Source organism: Schistocerca cancellata, chromosome 7, assembly GCF_023864275.1.
Source record: "Schistocerca cancellata isolate TAMUIC-IGC-003103 chromosome 7, iqSchCanc2.1, whole genome shotgun sequence".
NCBI lineage: Eukaryota > Metazoa > Arthropoda > Insecta > Orthoptera > Acrididae > Schistocerca > Schistocerca cancellata.
In genome coordinates, this window is record NC_064632.1 from 439,037,307 (window position 1) to 439,057,078 (window position 19,772).

A 19,772-nucleotide genomic window follows, 5' to 3' on the forward strand; every position below is an offset into this window, starting at 1 on the left:
AGAAACCTGGTAAACGATTTTAAACCATGAGTTCAGTTTTAATAGTGAATTCTCTTGTGGAGTACAGCAGTGCTGATGCTTCAAGAGTTGTCGTTTTTCATGGGTGAGAAGACTTTCAACTCTGATAGTGGTTTCACTGTCACAGTCGACATGTCTGGAACAATAGAAATCCACATTCCATTCTTGTCTCAGGTCTGCTGGAATTGTGCGAAGTTAACAAATTATTTGTTGCATCCCTTTTGAATACTAGTGTTCATTGGAGAGCCACTGCCACAGTTGTTAAGGACTGTAACTTTCACTCTCCACGAAAGGGTGTGATTTCGACACGGCAGTGCACCGTCCCACTTCGGTCTTAAGGTCTATAAGTATCTGGCCAAAAGACGTCTTCATTGTTGTGTTGGAATAGGCAATGCTAACCTTTGGTTTGTGCGATCGTTGCATCTCGTTTCCTTAGAGTGTTTCGTATGGAGTTACATGAAGAAACTGCATAGTGACTGAAGAGGCCCTGGCTGTGAGGGTCCTCACTTTTTCTCTCATTGTACAACAGGCATATTTGAAAGAGTACGGCATAATTTTGGGTGACCAGTGCGCATGCGACCGTATGTTCCTTAAACTGGCCTCATATCTTGGGTTCTGTTGGTGAAAGAAAGGCAGGGTCTAGTGTTTTGGTCAGCCGTTGGCCTTGGAACCATTTGTATTCCTAATATCCCACGGTACAGCGTCAAAATTTGAATATTACACACTACCTGCAGCTTGGGAAAATGTAGCAAGTCGATTGGTTCTTTTTACCTTAGAGGTGGTTTACATTGCACTCTAAGGTGCTTTTGGTGGCATCGTTCAGTTCATGGGCGGCTGCTGAAAAAACCCTAAAAAAGTGATTGTCACCATTTTCTCGCCGTCAGCAGAGGATATATAAATAATTAACCCCAATGAATTGCTCAAATTTTAACTCTGTTCTCTAGGAAATTATGTAGAAGTGTCATTTTTTCGTCTGCAAAAACCCGCCTCCGTTATCGAGAAATACACCAAAAAATGGTATTTTGGCTCCCAAAATCACAGATTCAAAGACAGCTATGCTCAGTAAATGGCTGAACTTTTTACGAGCTTTTGCTAAGATCTAGATCGCGGACGAACTTGACAGTTTTCTTAATATCTTTATCCGTTTCTGAGATACCCTACTTACCCTACTTATACATGTAAAATACGAACGTAAAATCCGATGAGAGGCGTAAAAACGGAGAAATATGCTGCAAAATGTCTCCGTTATAATCAGAAGGGTTTCGAGAATCTCATGCTGTAGTATAGAAGCACATGCAAATTTTTTGTGCAATTAAAATTCGATGAGAGGTTAAAAATACCTTTCCGTTCTATTTCAAGTAAGTAGACTACCAAAATTTTACTGACCTATAAATTTCTTTCCTTTTGAGTGATACGCATTGCAATAGCAAGGAAAAGAAAGTAGCCAGCGGAAAAATGCTTCTATCAGAGTACAAAAAAAGGTAGATACGCTCCTGTTTAAAAGACTTTGGAAAATGGGGAACCAACTGCCTTATTCTACTTTCCTCAACGTCTTTAAAAATGTACCAAAATTTTTTGCATGCCGACATATTCGTTTTTTTTTATGCTGAGAGAGAAGAAAATGGTAGAGGGAATGAGAAGGGTAAGTAATAAATATTGGAAGATAGTAGGCAATGATTTTGGTCAATGGCAGTGTGAGAGAAGAGAGGGGCACAGTGGGAGTGGATCATAGTCGACAATGACAGATAAGTGCTAGGAAAAAATGCGACAGTGCCTATGGGAGAGGAATAAAGTGGAAGAGAAATTGGAAGAGGGTGACAGCCAGTGATGATGAGAGACAGAGTCTGTGATGACGAAGGTTACGAAGAAAGAGAGAGAGAGAGAGAGAGAGAGAGAGAGAGAGAGAGAGTGACAATGTGGAGGGATCGTAGCAGTGGGACAATGGGAAGGAATGAATGAGATAGTAGTAGTAAGAAAGGGCAAGTAGGAGACAATGACAGTGAGACTGTAGTAGTAGAACAGAACGAAGAAGACTGTGTCTGTGAGACAGAAGACAGTGACAATTAGAGAGAAGCAAAGAGACAATGATAATGAGTGGAGTTGAACGAGTGAGTGAGAATGGGGAGTTTGGTGCACAGCGGAAATGTTTAAACTCAGAAGAGTGTTCCTGGAGTCACTCTATATGAATTGTGGACGTGTGGCGCGTCGCATTGTCCTGCAGGAATTATCCAAGACCGTTGAAGTGCACAATGGACATGAATGGATGCAGGATGCAGGATGCTTACGTACGTGTCATCTGATAGAGTCGTTTCTAGAGGTATCAGTGGTCCCATATCACTCCAACTGCACACGTCCCACAGCATTACAAAGTCTTTACCATCTTGAGCAGTCCCCTGCTGACATACAGGGCCCATGGATTCATGAGGTTGTCTCCATACGCGTACACGTCCGTCTGCTCCACACAATCTGAAACGAGACTCGTCCGACCACGCAACATGTTTCCAGTCATCAACAGTGCTATGTCGGTGCTCACGGACTCAAGTGAGGCGTAAGGCTTTGTGTCGTGCAGTCATCAAGGGTACACCATCGATATGGGCTTTCGGGGCCGAAGGCCCACTCGTGTACCCTTGATGACTCGTCCGCATGTTCGCATGCTGACACTTGGTGACGGCCCAGCACGAAATCTGCAGCAATTTTCGGAAGGGCTGCATTTCTGTCACGCTGCACGATTCTCTTCAGTCGTCGTTCAAGATGGTGGAGGCTCTGTAGTGGTGTGGGGTGTGTGCAGTTGGAGTAATATGGGACCACTGATACGTCTAGATAAGACTCGCAGATGACACGTACGTAAGCATCCTGTCTGATCACCTGCATCCATTTATGTCCATTTTGCACTTTGAAGGTCTTGGGTAATTCCTGCAGGACAATGTGACGCGTCACACGTCCACAATTCATACAGGGTGACTCCAGGAACACTCTTCTGAGTTTAAACATTTCTGCTGGCCGCCAGACTCCAGACGTGAACATTATTGAGCATAGCTGGGATGTCTTGTAACGTGCTATTCTGAAGAGATCTGCAGCTCCTGGTACCCTTACAGATTCATGAACAGCCCTACAGGATTAATGGCGTCTGTTGCCTCCAGCACTACTTCAAACATTAATGGACCCTGCACGATATTAAGCAGGTGCACCAGTTTCTTTGGCTCTTCTGTGTAGATATACGTGATAAGCTCGACAGAAGACCATAGACTGTCTTATTTTGTTTGTTATGCGTATTTGATGTATGCCATTTCGCATAAAATAATAGGAATTGGCAGCAGGTCACTCCTTTCAACAGACCGTGTGAATCGTCATTCCGTCCATAGACAAGAGCTATTCTGCAGGTCATATCACTGGTATCTTATTCCATTTTAAATTTGTTTTTCACTTCGTTTTCTCTCAGTGTACTGGCTGAATAACATTGGTGAATAGATGCACTCCTCTTTTACACCTCCTTGACTCTAAATGGACTCTTTCGATCTTTCACATGTATTCCTCTCAATTTCGTTTTGAAGATATCATAAATAATTTACCTGTGTTTATGCATTAACCCCAGTCCTCTAAAGCTTGTGAATATTTTAGTTCGTCTTACATTGTGGAAGGCCCTCTCGATATCCACAAATGCTAGAAAGGGAACTGATTATTATTGTTCAGCCCACCTTCCGATGCGTAGTGTGAAAAGAGAAAGACGGGTAGTGTACAATGTGTACAAAAACCAAAAGGGAACAATAAGAATGGTAGACCAGGAACGAAGAGCACGGATTAATAGAGGTATGCTGTCCTTCGCCCTTACTGTTCGATTTATGCATCTAAGAAACAATGCCTGTAAGTAGAGAATAAGTGTGGAGTGGGATAAAAATTTAGGGTGAAAGGTTAATATTTGCTGATGACGTTGCTGTCCGCAGCGCAAGTGAAGAAGTTTTACAGGATGTGTCGAACGGAATGACCAGTCTAATGAGTACTGAACGTGGATTGAAAATAAACCGAAGAAAGACTAAAATAATGAAGATTAACAGAACTGAGATCAGCGATGAGGTTAACATCAAGATTGTCGACCATGAAGTAAACAACGTCAAGGTACTCTGCTATCTTGGAAGGAAAGTAACACACGACAGATAAAACAAGGAGGACGAAAAAGCAGAAAGCACAGGCAAAGACGGCATTCCTGACAAAAAGTGCAGAGATATGCAGGAATCGCTTTAATTAGAGGAAGAAATTTATGAGAAATGTCTTTGCCTTTTGGAGGACACCATTGTGTGGAAGTTAAACATGTACTGAGGGAAGCCGGAAAAGAAAAAACCCGAACATTTGAGATGTGATGCTATAGAAGGATGTTGATAATTTGGTGCACAGCTAGGAGGTTCTCAGTATAATGGGGGAGATGGCGAGGATGATTGGATATGTGCTAAGACATCAGAGAATACCCTCCATGCTACTAACCAGTGCTAAGCAACTCGCTAGTTCTGAGCTTGAGCATTCGCCCGTGCTCACGCTCTGGCTCGCGAACCCAACACTTGGGTCGTAGTGGGGAGCGAGGAAAATCTGTACGCATCAAGTCGTCGAGAGAAAACGGGAGAAGCGTCAGCTGTCAAATAGGGGAAGGTATGTTTTGGCAGTGGTGCCATCCAATAGCATAAGTGGCTAGACGTCATTCTATAACACCCACAATATCTTCCGCACTTCAATCCGCAGTGAGAGACATCTCATCATTTTGCACAGAAATATGGCTTCATGAGATGTTTAATATATCATAAGACGCTCAGTATTTCCAGGAAGTACAATCTATAGACGCTGTACATGTCTTACGACGTCAAATAATACGGAAACGGAAAACATGTAAAATCTGAGGGTGAACAAGATGTTATAAAACTTGAAAGGAAACTCTCTCAATAGGAAGAAAAATTAAGTGAGCGTGGCGTTCGGATGAAATAAAGAAAACTGAACTACTTTTAGCAAAGTCCTTGCGGCCTTTCAAGGATGTTGATTTAATACATGAATACTCGGCAGTTTCAGCTGAATATTTGTGTCAACTTCACGTAGAAAAGTTTAGTGCGGTGCCGTTATCAAACATGAGGGTCATGCGACCCACACAGGTTATGCCAGACGATGTTGAGGGACAGCTTATTAAATCTTTGTAAACAGCATGTTGGATATTCTTTAGTGCTAGATGCCGCAGGCACAGAACGTCTACATCTACATCTACATATATAGTCCGGAAGCCATCGTACTGTGGGTGGCGGAGGGTACCATGTTCTAGTGCTAGTTGTTTCCTTTTGTGTTCCACTCAAAAATAGAGCGAGAGGAAAACAGTTGTCTGTACAAGCCCTAATTTCTCGTATCTTGTCATCTTGGTTCTTACGCAAAAAGCATGTGGGCGTTAGTATCATCGTTCTGCAGTCAGCTTCAAATGCCAGTTCTCTAAATTTTCTCAGCAGTGTTCTTCGAAAAGAACGCCGCCTTCCCTCCAGGGGTCCCATTTGAGTTACCGTATCATCTCCGTAACAACTGCGTATTGTTCGAACCTACCGGTAACAAAACTAGCAGCCCGCCTTTGTATAGCTTCTATGTCTTCCTTTAATATGACCTGGTACGGATCCCAAACACCCCGAACAGTACTCAAGAATAGCTTGCAATAGCATCGTGTATGCGTTCACCTGTACAGATGAACCACATTTACCCAAAATTCTCCCAATAAACCTAAGTCACGCATTCACCTCCCTTGTCACAATCCTCGCATACTCGTTCCAATTCATATCGCTTTGCAACGTTACGCCCAGATATTTAAACAACGTGACTGTGTCGAACAGGACACTACTAACGCGGGTATCCGGACATTACGGGTTTGTTTCTTTTAACCATGCGCATTAACTTACAGTTACCTACATTTAGAGCTAGATGCCATTCATCACACCAAATAGAAAGTCTGTCTAACTGATCTTGTATCCTCCTACAGTCACTCAACTTCGACACCTTACGGTACACCACAGCATCATCAGCAAACAATCACAGGTTTCTGCCTATGCTGTACGACAGTTCATTTATGTATATAGAAAATAACAGCGGTCCTATCACTCTTTCTTGGTGCGTTCCTGCCGACACCCCTGTCTCTGATGAACTCTCGCCGTTGAAGGCAGCATGCTGGGTTCTATTACCTGAGTCTTCGAGGCACTTGCATATCTGGGAATCTATTCCATACGCTCGTACCTCCATTAACAGTCTGCTGTGGGGCATATGGAATCTGCCTGTTGCTCTGTATCTACAGTTCGGAGTATATCATAACTGGATGTGATATTTTTAGCGTCATTGAAGAAAGAGTGTTAAATTTAGCTTTTTCCTGGAATTTATTAGTTTTTGTATCTACAGACGGAGCGTCAGTCAATCTGGGAAGAAAATCAGGACTCTTAGCGCACCTGAATGGGAAAATGAAAAAGCTTGTGGTACTCAATTTGCGCAGATATACAGCTTGAAGTAATTTATCAGAAAACTAACAAGGAATATAAAGATGGTCTGGATTCCTCCAAGCATTTCCCTCGAGTTCAGTTCCTCGTTTAAAAAAGCCTCCACACGTGTCATCACCCTATTCCCCGTGACGATGGAGGGAAAGGGTTGTAATACTCGCTGGTTGCAGGCATGTAATCACCATCTGAATGCGGAGTACGTTTTCTGTGCAGACCTGTAGTAGAGGGAGTAATGGAGGACAGAAACTATAGGGGAACATGGAGATTGGGATAGCTCCAACAAATAATTGAGGGACTAGCGTGCAAACGCTACGCTGATACGAAAAGATTGGTACGTGAGTTGAAGGTCACGGAGGGCAACATCAAACCAATCAGAAGACCGATCACTTAAAAGAATGAGGTCAGAGCTGTAGTTGCCAAGTAACAGGATTACGCCAGTGTGCTGGAGGCGATGTAAAGTCGTTGCAACGACGCCTTAGGATGCAGCAACCTTTGGGAGGCCAGCACGCAAGGACACTCCTCCTGTCCTGTAGTAATCAGCCAGCGTGCCACCTTACTTGTGGCCCGTCGCACGGCAGAAACCCTGTGTACGCTAATTAGCATCAATTAGCAGCGCAAACACAGGCGCCGGAGACTTAATTAGGCCGTTGTCAACAAGGCTCTTCACTGGGGATGCGGTGGAATGGGCCGCAGAAAGGCTACACGAAAAGAATGTCCTCCAAAATAAACAGAAAGGCGAATGGGGTCTCTCGAAACATTGTGTCGAGCTGTAGCCTCATCAAGACACAGGAAACAGAAATTTCACAGTGGCGGGCTACACTATACAGCTCAAAATCTGCTGCTATCCTTACCAGATTTACAGTACGTCTAATTGTTTCGGTGAACGGACTGATTAATAGATTGGAACGTGAGTTGAAAGTGCGTACCAGCGAACTGGGAGGAAAGATATTTCGTGAAGCACAGCATATCACTGAAAACAATACGACACAATTTTCTAATTATATTTTCCTTGGGTGTATGACCGCGTCATACTTGATAAAGCTACCATGGTTTCAGCTCTTATTACAGAGCGCCTTCATCAACGTGACTTCTCTTCCTGTTGAAAGTTATCTGCTGTCGCATCTGTTCAAAAATTGCTCTGAGCCCTATGGTACTTAACAGCAGAGGTCATCAGTCCCCTAGAATCTAGAACTACTTAAACCTAACTAACCTAAGGACGTCACACACATCAATGCCCGAGGCAGGATTTGAACCTGCGTCCGCAGGCCACCGCGGTCGGCATAGCATCTGTAAACGTTGGTAGGTCTATTACTTAAGACGCGGTAATTTATCCAGAACCATTTCACTGAAATTGACACTGGACGTTGTACCCTCTTATGTGAAGCAGTCTTAACCCTTTCATGGATAAAATTCATTTTTTACAGATTTTTAAAATATTAAGGTGATAACGATTTCTTTTCAGTCCCATTATTATATTTTCACTACCAAAATATTTTTTAAGTTCTCCATTTTTTCACAACAGGAAGTGGGACGCATATGTCCCATGAACCACGAAGAGTTGATAATAGCCAGGTCAAGAAAAAAATAGAATAGTCGATGCCACCATTTTATGGATCGTCTGCCTGCCATATATCTTTCACGTAGTTGATCAAATCGGTCAATGCCGCCCATTGTATTATTGTAATGACTTACTACTTCAGGACAGGATACAGTTACCTTAGAACCATCTTTCAGTTTTCTTTCAATAAATTTGACATCTTTTGGATTGTTGTATGTGGCAAGAAGGCAAGCTGCTTTGTTGTCCTACCATTTCACAGCAGCTACACTACAATTTACTGTAAACTGAACCTCTCCACGTTTGAGATCACTTTTTTTGTTTTCTAACATTCCTGGTACTCCTTTCCTGTTTCCTCTTACAGTTCCACAACTTGTAAGTTTTGAAGAAATTATCGAAAACAATTATTCTGCCTGTGTTAAAAATAAAAAAAATGGTTGACACAGTTACAGAACCAATCGTTCACACATCTGATAATTCTTGAAGTCTTGTATTTGGGTGCTGTATTTACCAGTGTACACTTCAAAATTTGAAACAAAACCACTTTTCGAGTCTGCAAGACACCAAATTTTGCAGCCCCTTCTTTGTTGGCTTCATGGGCATATACTGTATGAGAGACGTACGTCCCTTGAATGCCACCATTGATTCGTCTACTGCTAATGAAGAAGTGGCTCATATACTGCAAAACAGTTTTTGTTTAGTGCTGCAATAATTGGTCTAATTTTATAAAGTTTGTCATAGTTTGGATCTGTTTTTGGAGGAAGAATAACACTGTTGACATTGCAGCGCAGGTTCTGTACGATTTTCTTGTATCATGACAGTGTCATGACGTTTGAAACTGAACTCACTTTCAACATTGGATCTGAACTCCAGTAATTGTCAGCTGCTGGTAGTTGATGGATACCCATTATTATGAGCATGCCTATGAATGCCTTCAGTTCAGGAACAGTTATTTCTTTCCATTTGACGCTTCTTCTGAGCAGCATATAAACTTGTTTGAAAACAAATGTGCTCCATAATGTTTTTGCAAAAACGTTTCTCAAAATAAACACATTCACTGGCTGTTATACTGAAATCTACTTTCGATTTTGGCTCCTTACACAGAATCACAGTGTTTTCAAAACATGTAGTATCACCACCCCAGTCACTGTCAGAATCACTTACATCTTGATCTCCTGTCTCTTCAGTGTTTATAACACATACATTATGTTCAGCCTTTTCATAAGAGTTCTCATCAGCGAAAATATCACGAAAGACATTTGCAATTCTACTGTCAGTGTTATTTGTGAAATGTCTGAACTACCACCTGCAGTGACTGATGACCTCAGAAGTTCGGTCCCATAGTGCTCAGAGCCATTTGAACCATTTGAACCACCTGCAGTTCGAGTTTCTGATACCTCATGTGGCATACCACTTCTAGATGACTCTGCATCGGAAGTATTGGCCTCTTCAAGATAATCAGCTTCAGCTTCCGAATCCTCAGGATCATCTGGCAGTGAGAAAAGATAATGGAGAATCTCACTGTCTTTTAGTATCTGCAAAATAGTAATAATAATTCATTAATAGCAAGCTTTAACTGTATTATTTTCAGTGTGAAAAGGAATAAAACAGCATCACATTATATTTAAAATCGTTAAATAACTTTACAAATAATGTCTGCTCACCGCCTTCTCTATTGCCTTTGCAGTGCAGTCCCGATTTCTTCTCAGGTTTAGTACAGTCGTCTCTAGATGGCAGAACCATGCAGAGCTGGGTGACATATATCCCGACACTCGAACTGGCGCTCAAAGTTAGTGGGACATATATGACCCATCAACCAGGAAAGGGTTAACTGATGCTGCCAGCTGAATCTAAGGGAGAGAAGACTCGCATCGCAGGGTCATATTTACGTACAGGCCAGGTAGGCCCGTGACTGCGACGCACGTTGGAGTATTTGCACTCTAATACCGATCAAAATCAAAATCCCCACGTTACTTTAATATACTTCCAAAAACGTGTTAATCTTCAAGGTCGGTAACCTGCCCGTCTTTCGGCAGCCACAATCTTCCTCTACGCTCGCTCCAACTGTTACAAAGTCAGTCGCAAACCAGACATAGTTGGATATACATATGTTCATGTGTGAGTTGTTGTTTGTTATATTTGTTTTTCCCACATTTGTTGTTAAGTTTAGATACAAATAGCTACTGAATATGAAAATGAAAGATGTATACTTTAGCTTCCATCGTAACTCTATTGTTTTAGTGTTTAATCTGTACCTTTATAGACAATATTTCTATGGCTATTTTTGCTACCTAAAGATCTCGGAATTCCATTGTTTTTAGTTACCTGTAGGACATTTTCGAGGTAAATTTCTTTTACAGGCATAAAATTTCGACCGATGACGATTGTTTAACACAATAACATTATCCACTATTTTGTTTTTTATCAATTTAAAGTGAAATGTTAAATTAGTTAAACTATTACAGTATAATAAATTTTAGTTTATTCTGTTGTAGGTTTATTGGTTACAGCCAAGAAATTTACCAAAGCAGCATTGTACGATGTTTTTAAGCAATATAAAGGGAAGAAAACGGATGAGACGTTTCCATTAATGGAAGAAAAGCTTGGAGAAATTTTAAAACGCCCAGCTGATCAAAAAGCTGTTTTAAGTCGTTCTTTGAGATATTTCATAAATGACTTGATTGTGTTTGAAACATCTTCCTTTTCTATCGATTACACACAGAAATAGAAATTTGGTCTCTGTTAAAGTACGTTTTTTCCATAACAGTAACCGTAGAGAATCTTTGCTACTGTTGTTGCATAATGGAAGTCTTATGCATTCTTCACTTTACAATTGCTTTTCTGTGCAGGTGAATGATGGCTGGATGATTCTGACGACTGCCGAGATTCATGAGCCGCCTGTGGTGGAGTGTGACGAGGACATCCCGCCGATCCCTCGCCGCCGGAGAGGGTGTCGGAGGTGCTGGGCGGAGAGAGTCGGGGAGGAGACTGTGGTGCGCCCACCCGGTGGCCGGGCACACCGCCTCACTACCCACTAAACGTACTCATGACGAGGACACGCCGTCAGTTCCTCGTCGTCAGAGAGGTTGTTGGAGGTGCTGGGTTAAAAAGTCAGTGCAAAGACTATTGTGCGTGTACTGAGTGGACAGGGACAATGACTCACTAACCAATAAACATGTTCATGATGAATTGAGTATAGCGGACAAGAAGGACATCCCACTAACGCCTCAATGTTGGGGAGCGTATTGGAGATACTGGTCAGAGAGAGTTATGGCTAAGATCTTCTTTGGATGCAAAGTGGATGGGACCGCCGGCTTACTAACCAATAAATACATTCACGTGGAACCAAGAACAGTGGACGAAGAGGATATCCACCCAATGGCTCGTCACTGGAGAGGGTGCTGCAGGTGCTGGACTGAGAAAGTCAGGGCTAAAACTGTTATATGTGTCTGTGTTTGCAAGGTGGAAAGCGACACGAGATCGCTACCGAATAAACTTATTCATGAAGAAGTGAACGCAGTGGATGGGGAGAACATACCACCAATGCCACATCGTTGGAGAGGGTGCTGGAGGTGCTCGATAGAGTAAGTCAGGGCTGAGACTGTTGTCTACCTGCAAAGTGGATGGGTTTTTCTACTAGCCAATGAACATATTCCTGAGGAACTTTGGACAGTGCATGAGGAGGACATACCGCCGATGACTGATTATTGGAGAGAGTGTTCGAAATGCTGGGTGGAGAAAGTGAGGACGGTGACGCTTGTCTGTCTGCAGAGTGGACGAGGACACTGAACATATTCATGTGGAACCAAGTAGAGTGACTCAGAAGGATATCCCACTGATGCTTTGTTGCCAGAGACAGTGCTGTAGGTGCTGGTAGAGAAAAAATCAGGACTAAATCTGTTGTTTGTCTGAGAAATGAAGCGGACACCGACTCACAAATATTTAAATTGAATAAATTATTAAATGAATTAGTATAATATCTTCGAACTTTGGACGTTAAATGCATCTTCGTAAAAGACTGTTAATGAAGCTCTAATATCACTCAACTACATTTAAACAAATATTGAAATAAAATTTACTACTTTCATGAAAGATGTACGAGTATCCCTTTCTCCTTCTCTGCCTCTACATGTGTTATTGCATAGAGGCAAATATATGAGGATTTTATCTTTTTAGATGTCCATCTCCCACAGAAACATTATTCAAAGACTGCCACAGCTGTCAATACATAGGATATCATTCTTCATCATGACAAATGACAAATAATCGTGATTTCATTTTTTTCACGAGCAACTACGAAACAAATTAAACTCGTACTCGATTGTATCTGTTTTTCGTTGATGCTTTGTGCAGTTGCATTTTTATATAAATTCTTGTGTTTCGACCTAATAGAAATTAAATATCTATGTAACATGAAGACACATTATCGACGAACTATCCATTGGAACTGAGGCCCGGGAACGATTCGCTCAAAACTCCATTGCTCTCCTCTGAACTTCAGTGATTTCATTCAGCACATAAACAAAATTAATATTCCATTCAAGTAAAAAATGGTAGTGTTCTGATGTTACAGTGCGCCTAAGGGTTACAAGAGTCAAATGTTTTAATTAATCAGTAGTAAATGTAGTTTCTGGTTTCGAAGCGTCGAATGGAAATGCAAGTGTTACTCAAGACTTCTCTTCTTGAACACCAGAAGTGTTGACGCACACAGAAATGGTCCGACAGACACATTGCATTTTGCATTTTGCGACTTGATGCCTCTCTGGTGGAATCAGTGGTTGTACAGAATCTCTTTTCATAGAGTCTCGTGGGACGAATGTGGTTCGCGGGGAGGCATGGCTCGGGCAGCGGAGGGGTCTTCGTCATAAGTAACAGCACTGCACAATGTGACGAAGTTAAGTTAGTGTAACTAGCTGAATTACTAAATACACAAAAAGTATAAGCAAGGTGTATACAAACAAAAATATTTATACCTAATGAGTATCCCGAGACCACCGGCCTTCTCATTATGATCAACTGCACAGCTTTACTGTTTGCGCAGCATCAATATTGCGATGTCTTGCGCCATTTAACCAGCTCAATATGCTGCTGAATGTGTACGACTTGGCCAGACAACAAGGAAGAGCATTCATCGTTGAAAACACCAACGCTGTTTTATTCAATAGAACATTAACACAAATTTTTCGTCATTATTTTTTCTAAAATTTTACGAAATTGTTAACAAGAAAGAATTTTCCTTTTTACCTAAACCTGTCTTTTGCTTATAAAACTTTGGCAATGATAAAAAATTCCATTCTTTTATAGACTTCAAAATACCTTGAATTGACTTTGGATATAAAATTTAGACAATATCATTAAAATTTACCGCAGACTGGTAGTAAACACACAACTAATGAGTTACGCCCTTTGGTGACGTAAGTTTATAATAAAGTGAAGTTATATGAATACAATTCGCAACTCCTCTCAGGCGGTGGTAATCCAACAGACCGGGTTGCAGCGACGGTATAGTGACCGCCGGTCTTCTTCGAATAAAACCACTATTGTTTGTACAAAATGGGATTTCCCTTTGAAATTACAGTTTCTCAAACAACGGCCGCCAACTACAACTTGACCCCGTTATCACTCTTGGTGCGACTAAGCCGTTTTCCAGAACATACAAGAACTGCTCCCAGCACAGAGCCTCGTTCGCACCTTCCTCATGCCACTGCTAACTCGAGACTCCTCCGCTGCCCGAGCCATGCCTCCCCGCGAACCACATTCGTACCGCAAGCCTCTCTGAAAAGAGATTCTGTACAATCAGTGACTCCACCAGAGAGGCATCAAGTCGCAAAATGCTAAACATTGCGGGAGGTTTCGACACGCGGCTCAATTCTTCCCCTACTTAAGGCAAAACTCTCAGGGAGGAGGTCGTGACTCCATCATTGGACCGGTCTGCCGCACCCTGGTTGCTTACCACCTTCAGTTGAGAAATGTGTGCCCTTATCGGTTTACCACCAGATTTATCACATACCAGGACCGAACTGGGGAAAGAACCGTGGTCGCTTTGTATGCACCCAAAAACCTAGGCATCTTCTTACTCTGCGCCCAAACATATTTACATAAACCTCAGTGTCAACGCGCAGAGTGATGGGACGGCTACCCTTGTCGTAACGCGTAGCCTCTCTCTTGTGGTCACGCGGAATTTTGTTTCTAACGGCCCACCAGTTTCCCCTTACAGTCTCCGGACTACCATCCATGGGTAATATGTCACTGATCGACCAGACATTAGACACCGGTGAATTAACAGGAAAGGCAAAAATGAGACTAGCAGGTGTACACCGATGAGCAGATGTATCCGCAGTATTGAACGCAAAGGTTAGCCACCATATTGACTGATCCCACAGGGTCTGAGCATTCGAATGAAATATAATAAGGGCAGATTTCAAGTTGCGATTCACTGCGAATGACGGTTGCAGGTGGTACGTAGTAGTAGTTATTTGGCGGGTAGCAAGGCAAAACTAGACTTCTTGAATTATCTCGGCAGAAAGGCTTGAGCATTACCACTTCCCAGGTCGCTAGGTGCACCAAAGATGGTGGAAACCTTAATAAATATTGAATAGCAGCTGCAACTGTACTCACCCTACTCGGAAACAAGCAAACAAAGCGAGGGAAGCATCTACTAACAACCAATAAAAGTTTATTTCCCAGCTGAGTGCGCAGGAGAGGACCTAGATAATCAATAACTAGATTTTCCATGGAGTATTCTGCCCTGTCAGAACTTAATTCACCTTCCTTGGAATTCGGGTTAGTCTTAGCTTTAAGACACTTTTGGCATAAGGTAACCTACGGCCTCACTTCCTCACTTTCTTATTTATGATAGGCCACGTGAAGTTCTCGTTAATTTTCATAAGCATCTTAAAGGTATCTAAGTGATCCCCACAAGGGGATTCATGAAAATACTTAAATATGACACGCACTAGTTCCTGGGGCACGCAAACCTTAGGTATTCCATCACGAAGGGTAGTAAACACAAAATCCTCTTATTCAACTGGTACCCCGGATTTCTTGCCCATCTTTTAATCGGCCCTTAATTGTACCTAGCTGTGCGTCATAGTCTCGCCTAGCGCCCAGGTCACTAAATAGTTCAGCTACTTCGTCAAGTACAGTACGAACAAATTAATTTCTTCAGTCCAAAACCCTGTCGTTTCCTCTTCAGGTTGAAACATCAGACTCAGCGCATCAGTGACTTGGTTATCGGTTCCCCTAATGTGTGGGACCTCAAAGCGAAATGCCGATATCCGCAGCTCCCACCTAGCAAGCCTGCCCGTCTTGCGCGGACGAGCCAACACCAAGGACAACGCTTGGTTGTCAGCTACCAATAAAAACTGCCTATGTTCAAGATAGAATTCGAACCTTGTAAGTCCAAACTTCCAGTTGCTGACAGCAGTTTACATGTTTTGTATCCCGCCTGGGAGGCGGCGCGTGGGTAGGAACTGGAAAAGGTAATACAAGTCGGTACTGCAAGAAAATGGTTTACTCGTGCAAAAACAAGGTGATAAACGATTACGTAACTTTGTACGTAGGTGCGATGCTGAAGCGAAGTGTCCTGGCTGGCTGTACCTGATGAAATAGGCTGAAGCAGTCGCGGAGCTCGTAGACATCGTCAGCACGGGCAAGAGGGCACTGTCGTCGGTGTCTCTCGTAGTGCCAACTCGAGAAACTATTCCGTGGCATCGTTGCTATCGACACCACAACATGTCTGTCTGTTTACATATATCTATATTTGAATACGGATGCCTATACCAGTGTCTTTGTCGCCTCAATGTATTTGCCTTTTCATATTTTGCTGTAATTTGAATGCGTTAATGTGGCTACCCCACGCCCTCCACCCCCTGCCCCTACGTCATAGCCGCAGATTGCTCCTGCTCTGGAACTAAATCAAATTACAGCATTTGCTTCCCGCACAAACTGCGCCACCTGCCGAACCGACCGACCAACCGATGAAAAAAGTGCCACAAAACTCCATTCCACCGTTCCGGCGATTCGATGAAAAATAAGAGGATTGGCTTTAATATCTCACCCAGTTCCAGGCCCATTGTCAAGTTCTTCAAATGTAATATTTTTGTGAAATATTTACTGTCCGTAGCAGGAACCCCTGTGTTTCGTTCAATTCAAAAACTTTTCCTTAAGTTGTCTCCGACGCACTCTCCTAAGATGAAGTAGTAGGTGCTTAAGTCAGTATTACGAGCATCAGATTCAGGTCGCGGCAGCCAGATTTCAGTTCTTCCGTCGTATGAAAAGCCGGAGTAGACGTACCGTCAGTGGTATACCGACTTCCAGGGTCTCACTAGGAGATCTACATTCACGTGTAGTTGTGGCAACTCTTATAGTGTCATGATGATCCGTGATGCGATCATATATAGTGTCCCTGATAGCAGAATTAGAGAACAGATTCTCAAGTACTCACATCCTTCGCTCTATCAACAATTCGAATCCGGTGCCATAGCCGCCGATAAAGTTGATCAGGTCCCGATTTGTCGGTCGAGACGCCTCTTGCCCGTCCCGCTCAGCCGCCACGACGAGCGCCCACAGACGCGCAGACAGCCCAGTAAACACGTAGCCAGGCCTGTAAATCTAATGAAGTCTTGCCCTAGCTGTTACGCTCGCCATATGCGGCAAGATTGTCCGTCGTTCAACGCAACGTATTACTCATGTGGATAGAAAGGCCATGTTCAGGCAATTTGATTGCAACGGCAAAAGAAAGCAATTTCTGCCTCTCTCGCAACAACAGGTCTCATGCACATTCTGTGAAAACGACTACAGGCATTAGCATTAATTCACGTATGATTGTGCCTTCACCTCACCCCAGAGCAGTGCGTCGCCAATCCAACAAACTCTTTGTAACCTCAGTTCACGTCACATGACTTTAAACAATTTTGAAACAAAATGGCATTCGTCATCTAACAAGTGCTCCGTTTCACTCGAAGTCCAACGGAGAAGCGGAAAGCTTTGATCGCACCTTCAAGCAACAAATGGTCAAGCTCCGCACCTCCCACACACGGGAACTGGCGCTGCATCTCATTCTCGCTACTATAGCTCACACCGCCGCGCCGGACCGTCACCGTCGGAACTTCTTCATGGTCGCCGCCATCGGACGCTGTTACACTTGCTCCACCCACCGCAGCATCCGGCGCCGCGGATGGTCTGCAAGTATCCTTCTGCACCTCGTGATCTTGTTTTTTACAGAGATTTTGCCCGACCTCAGCGATTGGAGTGAGACGAGATAAAGAAATAGATTGGCACATATATGTATGTAATTGCAGGTCTCGATGGTTTTCAACGCCGTCACCAGAATCTAATTCGCATTTGCCATTTGCCCCGTGATTCTGCTGCTTTCCTTCCCCCAGATTCACAGCCTCACGGGCCCACGCGGCCTTCGCAGGCGCCCGATGGTGCCGCCACGAAACCCCAGGACGAGCCAATGGACGTCGCGCCCTCGCCCCCACCGTCGCCGCTCTCCGACCTGATGAACCTCGACCTGCCGTCGCCGTCATTACTCCAGGAGACGCCCTCAGCACTGGACGTGTATCCTGAGCAGTGTTCGCGAGGGGTCGTTCGTCTGCTCTCGCAAGCAGATGGCGGGGTACGGCCGGAAGTACGCCGTCCTCCAGAGCTACGGTTCTCTGCACATCTCTACGTCCCGGTTATTGCCTCCCCCTCTCCCCCTCGTCCTCCTCCCCCCCCCCCCCCCCTCGTTGTCTTTCGCATCTCCAGTACACGACAAAGGCGTTGCGTTTCGGGGAGGCGTGTGATGTCTTGGCGTACTCCTCTAGGAAACATTGTATAGCTGGCGCTGAACTAGGCGCACCTATGACAAGACAAGACCAATACACACCCCAGGCTATGCACCGATAACGCCCGCTGGACAGCACACATATAGGCCGCCACCACCGACCGAGCTCTCTCAACTTCTCAATCTCAGTATCTCAATACGTCGCACCGGGACTCAGTTCACATTGCACCTCAATGCGTCACACTGTGCTCTAGTCTTCCACAGTGATAGTCGTCGCCTCTCACCTTAGCTTGCTGTGAGGGAACGTCAGTAATTGTGTATAGTTGAGACATGGACACGGAGTAGATTCAAGAATTACCACTACAGAACTTCAGATTGGACATCATTGAAATTAAGTACGCATTTGGTTCCTGTAATAAAAGAGTATTTTAACCACGGGTGCATATTTGTCGCGGTGGAAGGAAACCGGTCAACCACCTAATACACAACCGGCTCCACATTCACCAAGGAAGCATAAAACATTACAATCGGTCACAGGCACAGCACTCTTCATTTTATTGAAGGGTGTTCTAACTTTCCTATATGCTGAGTCAGTGCACCGATAATTATTTCTTTTTCGATTTTTTCGAATTTTTCATGCAGCCATTTCGCCTTAGCTTTCCAGCACTTCCGATTTATTTCCTAAGTGACTTGCATTTCTGTATCCCTGAATTTCTTCGAACATATTTGTGCTTCCTTCTTTCAATGCACATCTGAAGTATTTTTTCTGTTGTCCGTGGTTTCCTCGCAGTTGCCTTCCTTGTACCTTCCTTTCCCACTATTGTCATGGCCCATTTTAGAACTCTCTATTCCTCTTTAGCTGAACTGACTACTGTGCTATTCCTTACCGCAGTATGTACATACTTAGAGAACTTCAAGCGTATTGCTTTATTGCTTAGTACTTCCGTATGACACTTCAGAGCACATTGATTCTTTCTGACTAGATTGTTAGATTTTAACCAACTCTTCATCGCTACTAAATTATGACCTCAATCTATATCTGTTCCTGGGTACGCCTTAAAATCCAGTTTCTGATTTCGGAATTTCCGCCTGATCATGATGTAATCTAACTGAACCCCTCCCGTACCTTCCCGCCTTTTCCAGGTTTACCTCCTCCTTTTGTGATTCTTGAACATGATTTTCGCTATTACCAGCTGAAATTTGTTGCAGACCTCTATTAGTCTTTCTCCTCTATCATTCCTAGTACCAATACTCCGTTCTTCTGTAACGCTTTTTTCTACTCCTTCCACTACAACCACGGTCAAATCCCCCACGACTATTACATTTTCATTTTCCCTTCCGTGTTCAGTATCCTCATATACTTTTTCTACCTCTGCATGTTCATCTTGCGACGTCGGCATGTATACTTGAACTATCGTCGTCAATGCTGGTTTGTTGTCGATTTTGATTAGGATAAGTCTATCACTGAAGTGGAAACAATTACTCACTCAGTGCCCTTCTTTCCTATTCATAACGATTCCTTCTCCCGTTATACCGTTTTCTGCTGCCGTTGATATTACACAATACTCATCTAACCAGAAGTCCTTGTCTTCTTTCCATTTCAGTTCGCTTATCCCCACTATATCTACATCGAGCCTTTATATTTTCCTTTTCAGATCTTCTAGCTTCCCTATCACGTTCAAGATTCTGACGTTCCACGCTCCCACGGATAGAACGTTATCCTTTCGTTGATTATTCAATCTTCTTCTCATGGTCACCACCCCTTTGGCAGTCCCCTCCCAGAGATCCGAACTGGGGACTATTCCGAAATATTTTGCCAATGGAGAGATCACTATGACACTTTTTCATGCCCGTTAGATACATAATATGTTACTTTAATGCAGTGGGATCCGTTGTCTTCTGCATCCTATACCGTTGATCATTTCTGATTCTT